Raw genomic sequence first — 13,357 nt, 5'->3', positions numbered from 1 at the left:
CAGGCCACGCCGTGCTTCGAATATCTTCCAAGAAAACATCAGTCACCCGCGCTCTATGATGTCGAGCATTGTCGTCGATAAATACGAAGTCTGCGTCCACAGCACCTCGCAACAACCGCAAATGAGGTCTCAAGGTTTCGTCACAATCCCTGACAGCAGTTAAAGCTTGACGATTGACCAGTACAGTTTTATGAAGGGAGGTTCGAGTGGTAAACATAATCAATGCCCACACTATTAGCGATCCTCCTCGATATAGATCTCTTTCCACAATGTCTCGATCCAGAAATGGTGTTCCACGTTCCATCCAGATGCGAATGCATGGCGAATCACGCTCCAAACTAAGGTGGGTCTCATCTCTGGAAAGAGCATTAGCCCACTGTTCGACTGCCTAGGTGGAATGTCGACGATTCCACTTTGGACCTTTACACAGTCCTCGATACGATACGTCCAGTGGTGCATGTCAGTTACTTAAAACAGTGTCATTTTTGTTCTCCGGATTTAATGCGTTCCTCTTTTTTAATTTTCAGAAATTCAGTGTGTTGGCCAGCAGCGTTGCTGAATTTCCCCCTGGCGAATATTTACTAACGAATGTAACTCTTGTTCTCTATACTAAATAGTCCTTCATTTAATGCTCGGAAATCTAATGTCTTGATCAGTAGTACAGTTTCATTCTTGTTCTCCGTAATTAATAAGTTTAGGCGGTTTATTCAACTCATTAAAGTGTGACAAATGTTAGATGGATTTTCTCATGTGGTTTTCCCTGCTGAGCAAGCTTTATTTATCGCTGAGTAAACCACATCCCTTAAGAAATTGCTGTATATTTGTCTTCACCTCCCCCTTTACTGTACTGTTACTGTGCATTCATTGAACTGTGACCTTGCTAAGGCGCCAGAGGACCTCGGCAACATTATCTTGATTTGGAACGAAAAGGGGCCGAAAGGAATGGAAAGGGGAGGGAAGGGAAGGGAAGGGAAAGAATTAATGATATTAGCTGCATCGATACTTTACCCTGACAGAGCGGCGACGAGCGAAAATGTGTTCCCAACCGGGACCCAAACCTGCAATCTCCTGCTTATCAGGCAGTTGCTTTAACCACTACTCAACACTGACACAAAGTTTATCGCAAATGTACGGACTATCTCGGCAGGCTTACATTCCGACAAGGCGCCACTTATCCGCAGCCTCCGCCCATGTGCTCCATGCTCGCAGATTTTTAGATTCACGCTGGAGGTCGAACGTAAATGTGCATGTGCAATGATGGGTGGGGGTTCATTGCCCACCGAGGCAAATCAGTTATATGAACACGTGGCGTCTGTTTTTTGGGACGTGTCCGAAAGAACAGATACTACGCATTCATATAATTATTCTATTTTGTTAGTTTAAACTTTGGGATACATTCTGACTGCCAAGCAACCTATCTATGACATGTTTTAAGATATTTCTATACATATTTTAAAAGTTCGCATTGATTGCGCTACTCAACCACTGCGTGCGCCGTAGCGTTCAGACTACTTGGTGATGCGGGGTTCCACTCTCGCCTCCCGATGTGTTCCTACGAAGTTGGCCCCTTTGTGACTCGGCAATGCACCTGATTTGCTTATGGCATTCTTGTAATTCTTTTATTGCTTATTAATGTATCGCAGCAACTTGGGGCTTCACAAATAGTGCTTTGTGATGAGAAATGCTCAGTGTTTCTTTTCCCGATCCTTCCACTCCCTAAGAAACTGCTAATGACTGGTGACAGATCAGAGAAAGAGACAGTGTCGTACCATGAGAACAAAGCTTTTCAAATGAGAACCTGTTCAGGCTAGATCGCTAACATACTTATTCGCAGCACATGATAAACAAATTACTTGAGTTAAAAACCTACCGCATCACTTGTAATAAATAAGCACTGAAATATCTGAGAATGAAACGCAAAACAGAAACCATTCCATATTAGGACGTCAGGCTGCTAGTTTCGACTTGAAAACACACGTGGAGAATAAGGAATGCTTCACAATGTACAGAAACATCAAAAAGGACCTGGAAAGTACAATACATGAGTAAGAACTACTTAGCTTACCACTTATTGGAAATTTAGCTGAATTCTATTTGAGAGAACTCTAGAACCAGTCTAGCCGCCATCGAAACAAATATATAGCCTTCCAGTGGCACGGAACAGAGTGTGCTGCCACTCATTCACTACGTGGTACGGAAACTGATCCGACGTCGCAGACAATTGAATCCAAATCCAAATTTCACGACCCTGATTACACAGTGCTTTTCATACGAAACTCCAGTTCATCGCAGTCATGTGAAATTCCTTTTGTGCAAACACAAGCGAGAGATAGCTCAGATACACTTCACAGGAAGGCCAGAAACCATACATAGACTACCAAGAATCAGATTAAGTCCGAGAGGTTGCCTGTAGAAAGTGGTCACCTTTCACAATCAGCACGATGCTGCTGCGCCTGTGCTGTTAAGAAGAACGATGCAGTGCTCCTTATGACATACGTACATGTCCGAAGGAACAGACATTGCGGCGACTACACCAGATATCAAATACGTTAAATTTAATCACAGTTGCGAATACGAACAACTATCAGCTGTATAAAGAAATGACCACACGAAAATTTATGTCGGACCGTTACTCGCACCCGGATTTCCCGCTAAACGCAAGTGGTCGTAGCTTTAATCGCTTTTTATTTGTATAAGAACCTTTCTGGCACCCAAATGAAGGGGGTGAGTGCAAAGCGGGCAAGGGGTCGCAACCGGAGGCTTGGCCACGATGTCCCGTCCCTATCCTCCAGGAAAAAAGGAAGGCGTAGAGAACGTGGAGCAGAGGTACAATCAACATCAGTGGTTTATTTATTTATTTTCCTTTTTTTCAAATTAACATGAATACCACCGAGAATAGCAGGAAACCGGCGTTGTCAGGGGGAGGGCGTAGCAAGAATTCAGACTCACTGAAACTATCGACGTATAGTTTTTCCGAGAAGAACATTCCAACGACCAGAGAATATATCGGCGTTGAGTGCGGAAGAGGTGGGTATCAACTCTTCATGGCAGGAACACCCCAGCCCTGCGGTGGGTTAAGGAAGACACTGCAAAGGAAAGTGAAGAAAAAAATGTCTGTATTTTGGATTGTGGACAACTGCGCAATGGCCTTCATTAAGGAACTGCCAAAAATCGAAAGTACTTTTCTCGCCAACAGCAAACAAGTAATGAGCTTTGCATCCACAAATCCACTTCCCAGAGTTCGTCATCGCTGGCGGGAAGGATTCTGCGTCCATAAAACGGAGCAACTGAGTAGGTATCTGACGAGGTGTTGCACAGGCAATTAGGGACAACATTAGTCGCACCAGTAAGCAGACACTTCTTGCCGATATGCATACCAGGCAATGCTCGTTAGTGTCCGTAACATCACACGCGAGGTGAATCCCGTGAAGTCGTAACTGGCGTACTTGCTTCTCATTGACAGTAAGATACCATGTAGACTGAATGTCAATATCAACGTACACTATATGATGAAACGTATCTGGACACCTTGTTGAAAATGACTTACAGATTCTTGGCGCCCTGCGTCGGTATTTCCGGAATTCAATATGCTGTTGGCCCACACTTAGCCTTGATGAAAGCTTCCACTCTTGCAGTCATACGTTATACGTTCAATCAGTTGCTGGAAGGTTGCTTGGGGAATGTCAGCCCATTCCTCACGGAGTGCTGCACTGAGGAGAGGTGTCGATGTCGGTCGGTGAGACCTGGCGCTAATTCGGCGTTCAAAGACATCCTAAAGGTGTTCTATGGGATTCAAGTCAGGACTCCGTGCAGGACAGTACATTACAGGGATGTTATTCTTGTCTAACCACTCCGTCATAGGACGTGCGTTATGAGCAGGTGCTCGATCGTGTTCCAGAGATGCAATCACCATTCCTGAGTTGCTCTTCAACAGTGGGAAGCAAGAAGGTGCTTGAAACATCAATGTATGCCTGTGCTGAGATAGTGCTATCAAAACAACATGGGGTGCAAGTCCCCTCCATGAAAAACACGACCACACCATAACATCATCGCCTCCGAAGGGTACTGTTGGCACTACACACACTGGCAGATGACGGTCAGCCGGTCGCCGTGGTCTAGCGGTTCTAGGCGCTCAGTCCGGAACCGCGCGACCGCTACGGTCGCAGGTTCGAATCCTACCTCGGGCATGGGTGTGTGTGATGTCCTTTGGTTAGTTAGGTTTAAGTAGTTCTAAGTTCTAGGGGACTGATGACCACAGATGTTAAGTCCCATAGTGCTCAGAGCCATTTAGATGACGGTCACTGGGCGTTCGCCATACCCACACCCCACCACCGGACCTCACGTTGTGCACCGTGATTCATCACTCCACACAACATTTTTCCGATGTTCAGTCGTCCAATGTTTACGCCCATTACACCAAGCGAGGCGTCATTTGGCTTTTACCGGCGTGATGTGTGGCTTACGAGCAGCCACTCTACCGCGAAATCCAAGTTTTATCACCTCCCACTTATTGTCATGATACTTGCAGTGGATCCTGATGCCATTTAGAATTCCTGTGTGATGGTCTGGGTAGATGTCTGCCTATTAGTCATTACGACCCTTTTCAAATGTCGACGGTCTCTGTCAGTCGACAGACGACGTCGACCTGTACGCTTTTGTGCTGTACGTGTCCTTTCATCTTTCCACTTCACTATCATATCGGAAACAGTGGACATAGGGATGTTTGGAAATGTGGAAATCTCGCGTACAGACGTATGACCCTAGTGACTCCCAATCACCTGACCACGTTCGAAGTCCGTGAGTTCCACCGAGCGCCCCATTCTGCTCTCTCACTATTTCTAATGATTACTGAGGTCATTTATGTGGAGTACCTGGTAGTAGGTGGCAGCACAACGCACTCAATATGAAAAACATATGTTTTTGGGGGTGTGCGGATACTTTTGGTCACATAGTGTAAGGAGTGGACACAGATCGCCAGACGGCACGCCAGTCGACTTGTGGATGCTTTCTCTCAACCACATTCGGTGACCTATGCTGCTGATAAAATCAACAGATCGCCTTCCAGGATGTCAAGTGCGCTTTCATTATCACAGTACAGGTGTAGCTCAGTTCGAGGAAAGAGTGGTGGAAGGAAATGAAGGGCTGCGTGATGTCCAAAAGTTGGATAGTTGCTGAGAGAAGCTGTGGTGCAAGGCCTTCCAGCAATAGGCTGGTGAGGCACGTAGGACAACGGCACCACAACGCCATGAGAGTGTCAATGAAAAGGGCTGTTGTTCTGTCAGGCACATGATACAGACCTAAACCGCCCCTGCACCGCGGGACGGTGAGGGCCACATACGCTATGGACACATACGTTATCTTGAACAGCAAGCTGTGGCAAACAAACGAACCCAATTGCTGCTAGCTTGTGCTCATAAACGGTGATCTACGTCTAGGCGCCATCAACGCGAATCTACTTTACCCAGTGCACCACATTAAACATGGGAAACAGAAATTTCACTATGCAACACTATCTACTGTCTGACGGTCACAGAAGCTGAAATCAATTCAAATTATGCGCAAGGGACGTCAAATTGAATGACTACGCTAGGAGTCGCGATCTGACGGTCAACGAAGGTGCCATCAATCCGAGATCCTGGCATGGGACGTCACAGTGAAAGGTATCTTGTTTCGACTATTTAATTGATTGAGAATGTTGGCCAAATTTAGTGTACTAATAACATTAATTTTAGGAAACAAGACATAAATTATACTATACAATTCTAGAGATTGAATTCCTTAAACAAGTAACAGTTGATTAAATACTCCACTGGGTACCCCTGGTTGGCAAGGATAGTTTAACTAGGTGATTATTGAGTCAAGTACTCTGGCCCTAAAAATGTGGATAACGCAAGCTGAATTGATCTGAAGCTGAGCAGACTTTGATTGATCAAATCTACTGAAGTTTCTCTACACAGCTGCAGCGGAGAGTAAGTGGCGATTGAGATCTGTACGTTCTGACAATACCGGCCCGGCAGTATGTTACCCTGTTTTTTTGAAAAAAAAAATCTTCATTGAAACAATACAATCCAATGCTAATCACACAAAATAACCCACCATCTAAACTAATTAGAGGGCCTTTAGTTATTACAATGACGAATGCAGCTTACACTTTAGTTGGTAACTGACAGTATTGCTATGGACAACGTTTATGCATGTTTATTAATCTACTGTACAATTACTCTACGAATACTAGTCTACTCTGCAGCGTTACAGTGTGCCAGCGATACTACAAACCTACTATTTTTGGCTTGCCCACCGAGATAATCCCAGTGGGCGTGCCCCTGACACTGGTCTGGCCCTAATTACTTTGATCACTGCAGTCCCTAATCGTGTTAGTGTTGTTAGTTTAATTCTACTATCTAACTTTTACTTGTAATACCTAATATCCAAATGGAAGTTGTGTAACGGGTAGGCACATTGTTTGATACACCTGCCCTCCTGATCCCGAAGCGTGGCGGATCTCGGACGTAATGGCGACAGGCCATTCCGCGCCCGGCGGTATTGGGCACGTGCACCTCAAGTATTTATCATTCTCTATTCATTGAAACGTTATGGTTCCTAATGAATTCCCTCATGTTATTATGTGATACCTCGTTTGCCAATGTGTTTAGGTCATTATAGGTATCAGCACGTCGTAATAGAGAATGTGTCACGATTCGGTAGCTGATGTCTAAGTTCAGTCGCCACATCATTGTATAGTGGACATTCATAAATGATGTGGTCAAGTGTTCCGTCCCGGGCACCATAATCACATGCTGGTGTAACCTGTTTCCCAAATCGACGTAAGTATGTCCGATATGGTCCATGCCCTGTAAGGAAGTGCAGCAGACCCCTATGTGGCTAGAAGTAACCCATTGTAGCCTCTCCTTAATATTAGGCAGCAGTTGAAATACCATTCACCCCGTTTCCTCACTCTCCCATGACTCCTGCCATAGCTCCTCCCCCTTTTTCTAATAGCAAATTTGTCACCTAGTTGTATCCCCATGATGTCTCTGGTCTTTTCAACCTTCCCTTTGGTTATTCAGTATCATGCTGCCTGTTCCCGTATCCTGATGTCTAGTGGGCATAGCCCCATTAACACTAATAAAGCCGCCTCCCAGGCGGTTGTTCGGTACGCCCAAACAGAGTGTAACAGCATATTCCGCTGCATCTTTCTTACAGCCATGGCAGTCATCCCACTCGTGAGCCTGTGTGCCCAGAACCCAGCCCGTATCCCACTATTGATGTTAAAATGCTGTTGTGGTAAAGTTTAATGAGATTGGGTGGAAGATGAAATCTTTCGTGGCTGATGTTGATGAGATTATTTAAGATTTCCAGGGCTCGTTGAGTTACGTTATCAATATGAGATGTGTAGTTCCACTTTTCATGTATTATAACCCCTACATATCTAGCCCCGCGGCGTCGAAGGACTGGTGTTCCATCAATTTTTACAGTTGGATTCCTAATCAGGCTACCTTTCAACAGTAGATACGTAGATTTGTGTGGTGCAACCTTCATTTTCCTTTTGTGGCACTGTTCAACAAGAAATGTTATTGTTCGTTCCACTTTGTGTTCTAGGTCCTTACGGCTATGGGCAGCAGAAAGATAACATCTGCGTAGGCTATCACGCCTAGCACATCCTCACTAAGTTGTAGTGTTTCTAGTACAGGTTCTATATTTACATCCCAAAAGAGTGGCCCCAGAACAGATCCCTAGGGGCACCCCTTCGTAATGTTTTTACTTATTTTACCGCTAGACGATGATAACCAGATCTCCCTGTCCTCACAATAGCTCCTCAGCCATAGAGGGGCCCTGGGCACTCTTTTTCACGCAAGCGGAAGAAGAGCGAAGGCTACCACAGGTTGTCGAAGGCGCCACTGAAGTCTACTATGACGCACATCACATACTTGTGTAGGGCTGAGCTGCAGACCTCGGCCGCCAGGGCAATTGTGTCAGTCGCTAAGCGCCCCGGTCGAAAGCCAAACTGTCTGTCGCCCATCCCTCCCATTATCCTGTGTGCTGTCAGTGTCAGCGAATAGCTTCTCCAATAATTTTCCCCAGGATATCCAGGAGATATATTGGCCTGTATGACTTGGCTTCCATGGGGTCCTTGTCTCTCCCTTTCTTTATATTTATGACATTTGCCCTTTTCCAGAGTTTCGGGAATTTTCCAAGCCTTAGGCACTCGTTGAAGAACCCTGTGAGAGGTACAATTAGCTGAGTGGCGAGGAACTGCACAACCTGCGCTGCTATGCCGTCTGGCCCTGGAGCCTTCCCCCTTTTACGAATAAGAGATTTGATACGTGCCGCCACTTCTTCCTCCGAGAAAGGGTACACCACGGTGTTGTTGGTGTACTCATCGAGATATTCCCTGCGAATCTGACGGTGGGTTTCGTTGTCCTCATTTTCCTCATCATCTGGCAGTCGAGTCCAAAGGAAGACCTTAGCAGTCTCCTGCCAGAACTGTGTCGACATCCCTGATGGTCGAAAGAACCGCGGGAGATCTTCTCCCTGACCAGATTATAGGGGCTCCCCAAGGGTCAGTGCGGAGTTGGTTTCCAATTGATTGACACTCTGCACATGGGATATTCACCATAACTAGGCATATCTAACGCGATGCTGAGAACGGTGTTTGCCCCTTGTACCTTATTACAACTGTGAATGACTGTGAGTGTTGTTGGGTTGTAATCCACTGGCATAGAGTGACCGATATTTCTGTTACCTTATTGAGACTCTTACATTTCTCACAAATGTAATCGGATGGGTGACATTAACGTTTCCACTGAATGGCAGTTCTCAGAAATTTAGCTAGTCATGATTGCCTTGTCCATATGTTCTGACAATACTCTGTTTTTCCGGTTAGTCAAAGGCAGTACTGGTACTAAAAGTGCTTCGGAGGAAGACTAGACGTTATTTGTTAACTTTTTGCATTGTGGTGGACATATCTTGTCACACTACTGGAATGACTAATGACTTGGCGATTAAAATCGATCGCTCTGGAGCGAACGTTGAGATGGGACGCAGGAATGAGGTACCTGACAAAATAAGTATCTCGGCTCGAACAGGAATTCGACCTCCCAGCTGTATTTAGAGTCTTTATGTACCACTGTGATACCGTGGTGAAAGCACTCAATTGTATTGTTCTTAGCTTTCCCACTATTGTACTTCAAAATGTACATGAGTTTTCCCAACAAAATACATGAGACAATATGCAAAATCGTAGTAGACACATTTGGCGAAATAAATACCTTGACAATCCTCAGAATCACGTTCTGTGTTGCATAATCAAATGCAACTTGAACTGTATTCTCGAATTCAGCAACATGTGCGGGAGTATGGGACGAGCCTTTCGCCAGAAATACTGAGTGTATTTTCATAACGAAAATTCTGTTTCCTAATGGTTCAAATGGCTCTGAGCACTATGGGACTTAACATCTGTGGTCATCAGTCCCCTAGAACTTAGAATTACTTAAACCTAACTAACCTAAGGACATCACACGCATCCATGCCCGAGGCAGGATTCGAACCTGCGACCGTAGCAGTAGCGTGGTTCCGGACTGAGCGCCTAGAAGTCTGTTTCCTAATTTAGTGTCGAAGTCACTGCAGAGACTCCTTGTAGAGTCTGTTATCCTCCTTGCATATATCTTAACTTGGATGCCACAATATTTAAAAAGTTCCAAATATTAAGGATTATTTTGTTTTTGCTGTATACAAATGATAATACTGAAACACGTATACTAATCATATCAACTACTTGCTGAGATAGCTGATTGACTGGCGTGTTAACCTCCCGCCTCTCTTCCAATACTGCGCGTTCTGTAGTGTACAAACCTAAAGCATCACAATCAGACGCCGTCGCAGGCGTGGTTAGAAATGTGAGATGGGACTACGTACAAATCTTCAAATACAAATTCATGATCGAGCCGAGAGACGACCATTTTGATCGCAGCGATGAAGTCGCAAGTCAAAATAATTCTGCTGGAACCACGCCAAATCGATTTCAATCTTTTATTAAATGAAATTATATCAGTAAAGCGAGTCAGCTTCAAGAATCTGCAGCGGTTCATAGAAAAATTGTAAATCATATGACGATTGCACAATGCGCAGGCGCTATTTCGTTGCGAATTTAACATCTTTCTGAAGAAACGCGGTAGAAATCGTGGGATGAAAGCCTCTGAGACTTTATGATGTAGCTTAGCATTCTGTAATAAACATGCAGCTGCGTTTCTATTTCTTATTACAGGTATACTCGCTCGCGTTTCACGTCTGGCAGAATTACTTCTCTCGGCAGAGCCAGAGCTGTACTGGATCTTCCATAATAAATATTCCAGAGCAACGTGCAGTACTTCAAAGGTACATTAATAAAGCTGCAGTTTCTCCTTCAAGACGTTATAGTGCAGGTGTAGCTACAGGACAGATATTTCGAGTTGTGTGTATTCAAATGGCACCGATATGCAACACCGTATCACAGATACAGTCTTATCATACGAAAATGCTGGCATACTGTGAGACTTCTTCTGAACGTCACAACGACGCTAGCCAGCCGATTATAGTCTTGTTACAGTTGTGCAAAATAAGACCACAGTAATACATCAGCCTCTCGTTACGCTGATGATGGAGCAAGTGCTCGACAACTCGAGCACATTCACGTATGGAGAAATAGAAAAGTGAGTGTGTGATTCAGTACGCACCCTAATGACCAATGTTTGTAACAGGCCCACTAAAGTTACTGCTCTATGTAGCCAACATATTTACACATTCATTTTTTCACGACAAGACCGTCTAGCTGCTCCCACGTTACGAAGCATGAGGATACACACTCCGGAAAAACCAAAACCCTCCATGACTGTTGTAATAGTTCTTTATTTACGTGACCATTACGGCACTCCAACCCTCGTTCTCGATACCAGTAATATCGTACTACCTTTCTGCGAAGTAACAGAAATATTTTTGTGACAATATTCACATTTGGTTTTATTAATGTATAGGTACTCTTATGTATCTATATATTACAGTGATATAGTTCTTGTGTGTATTCATTTCTTTGAGACTGTCATAATCTTTTACTTACTTGTAAATGTTTTGGCCCGAATGCACACAGAGCTGTCTATGTTTCACTTTGCAGATGTTAAGTTGTTATTTCGCTTTGTAAAAGAACAGTCAAGTCTTGTGTTTGGTTGAAGTGGAAATTAAAAAGTGAAGATTGATATAAAACTTTTTTCTTGATGATGTGACAATTAAGAAGAAGTATATGTGAATTTACAAGAAGTTTAATAAAAATGTGGATCGTGAACACCAAGTCAAAAATTATTTCTGCCATACCATTATTCTGATCTGGGATTGTTTGATCATTAAGAATTTCCTGAAAAACGCATTTGTTAGGTCTTCAAACGTTGCTAAAATACAGATCTGGACCATCTAGCAGTCAAAGTGGAATCACCCTAGAATCAACAAGACGTGCCATAACAACTTCGACGAAATCTACGTCGGAATTCATTCAAGATAAGTGCCAAAATTAATGACTTTTTTACAGTGACTTCATTATTTCCATTCTGACGGTACCATCCAAAGTCAATAACTTTGTTGTTGCCCGATAAAGCGAGCATATGCTGCTTGAGCAACATTATTAATCTGATTTCTAACCTACTTTGCAAATTTTCTCGCTTTACTTGCCGCGTCAAATTTCGATAAAATCCCAAGCTTTCGATTACTACCTCCGTCATCTTCGTCAGGGGTAAAACTGACTGTCGTGGACCGGTGAGGCTTCCGCTTTTATGAGCAGTGGACGGCTTCTCATTGGCTGGATGACGTCACGGTGAAACCGATGCGTACTGAGGTGGCGGCCTCTATATCCATAGATTTTGTTTGCGCGCTTTATCCAGCGTTGCTTGCAGCGCCATCCATCGCAACAGGCGGAGAACTGCGAGGAATGTAAGAAGTCTCCCTCTGCGCTCTTTCTATATCAATTGCGCGCTTCCATGCATTGCTGAGTGCATAGCCGGAATCTCTGTTGAAATTATTTTCACAGAGTCTAATTTCAACTGCTTCCCTGATGACAGAGTCCCAATAGTTTGAAGCGTGAGCAAGTAGTCTTGTTTCATCGAATAAAATCTTATGTTTATTTAACAAACTGTGCTCAGCCACCGCTGATTTTTCTAGATACCTGTATTTCAGGTGACGCTGATGTTCCACACTGCGATCGGCGACAGTTCTTATAGACTGGCCCACATAACTTTTGCCACACTCGCAAGGAATGCTGTAAATTCCCGGTACTCTCAGGCCAAGATTATCTTTCACGGGTCGCAGCATTTCCTTAATCTTCCTGGGTGGCCGGAAGACTGGTCTGATTCCTTGCCGGCTTAGGACTCTGCCGATCTTGCTGGTCGTTGCACCGCAGAATGGTAGCCGCGCGATGTGTTGGTCCTCTTGATCTGTTCGAACAGCGTCCTTTCTTGGTTTCTTCGCCAGAGTAGATCTGATATCACGATCAGAATAACCATTTTTATGAATACCGTCGTCAGATGGTTAATCTCGGAGCCGAGATGATCCTTGTCCGAAATAGTCCTTGCTCTGTGTACCAAGGTGTTCAGCATAGCTCTCTTCTGAGCTGGGTGGTGAAAACTACGCGCGTTTAGATATAAATCTGTATGCGTCGGTTTTCTGTACACAGAATGTCCGAGACGTCCATCTGATTTTCGTTCCACCAGTACATCTAAGAAGGGTAACTTTCCATCCTTCTCCACCTCCACTGTAAATCTTATGTTCTGATGTATGCCATTCAAATGTTCAACAAACTGCTGCAGTGCCTCATTGCCATGTGGCCAGATTAAAAAAGTATCGTCGACGTACCTGAAGAAGCAGGATGGACGTAAGGGAGCACTGTTCAACGCTCGTTCTTCGAAATCCTCCATGAAGAAGTTAGCTATGGCTGGTGACAGCGGCGAACCCATGGCTGTTCCGTCAATCATTTCATAATATTTTCCACCATACAAAAAATAGGTGGTCCTCAAAGTGTGTCGAAATAACTTTAGTATTTCAGGAGAGAAATGAGCAGCCAACATTTTTAACGTATCTTTCACTGGAACCTTTGTAAACAAAGAGACCACATCTAGGCTGATCATGATGTCATTCGGACCTATCCTCATCTGCTTTATAATGTCAACAAACATTTGTGAGTTAGTAATATGATGGCTGCAGTGGCCGACTATAGGTGCTAATAATTTGGTTAAGTATTTTGCCAACCGATATGTAGGAGACCCAATAGCACTAACAATAGGTCTCAACGGAACCCCATCCTTATGGACTTTGGGTAGACCATATAACCTGGGTGGCCTTG

This window comes from Schistocerca cancellata, chromosome 2 (genome assembly GCF_023864275.1).
Source record: "Schistocerca cancellata isolate TAMUIC-IGC-003103 chromosome 2, iqSchCanc2.1, whole genome shotgun sequence".
NCBI lineage: Eukaryota > Metazoa > Arthropoda > Insecta > Orthoptera > Acrididae > Schistocerca > Schistocerca cancellata.
Note: the sequence above shows the minus strand (reverse complement) of the source record.